Here is a 437-nt window from a genome sequence, read left to right as displayed (position 1 = left end):
TTGCCTAAGAATGTAATTTCGTAGGATCACCACAGTTACTAGTACATAGTAATTAAATTTCGTTAAAACGAAATCTAAACAAATTATGAAGCATAATTTTAGGCAGCTAAGTTTTTTCTCAAATTGCATTTTCACAAGCAATTTGAGAATTGGTTGCTTAGTTTGGTTTTAATACAAATAATTTTATTAACGTATAACAATAAAAATGTTATTAATAATAATGAAAAATATTTATTACAGCAGAGTTAATTATACACATTGCCCGCGAAATTTAAGATTAACATAACAAATGCAAAAATTGGTAAGAAATATTTAGAAATTTAGGTGTTATATATATATTCAATAAAAAACATTTTTCAAGTTATTCACTGCTATCTTCATAATCCGCAGTATACATTTTCCTTCAAGATTTTTTAAGTAATTGTTAATACATAAAT

The sequence above is a fragment of the Teleopsis dalmanni genome, chromosome 2 (genome assembly GCF_002237135.1).
Source record: "Teleopsis dalmanni isolate 2A chromosome 2, ASM223713v2, whole genome shotgun sequence".
NCBI classification, from domain to species: Eukaryota; Metazoa; Arthropoda; class Insecta; order Diptera; family Diopsidae; genus Teleopsis; species Teleopsis dalmanni.
The sequence above is the reverse complement of the archived record's forward strand: the minus strand, read 5'-3'. Positions refer to the sequence as shown.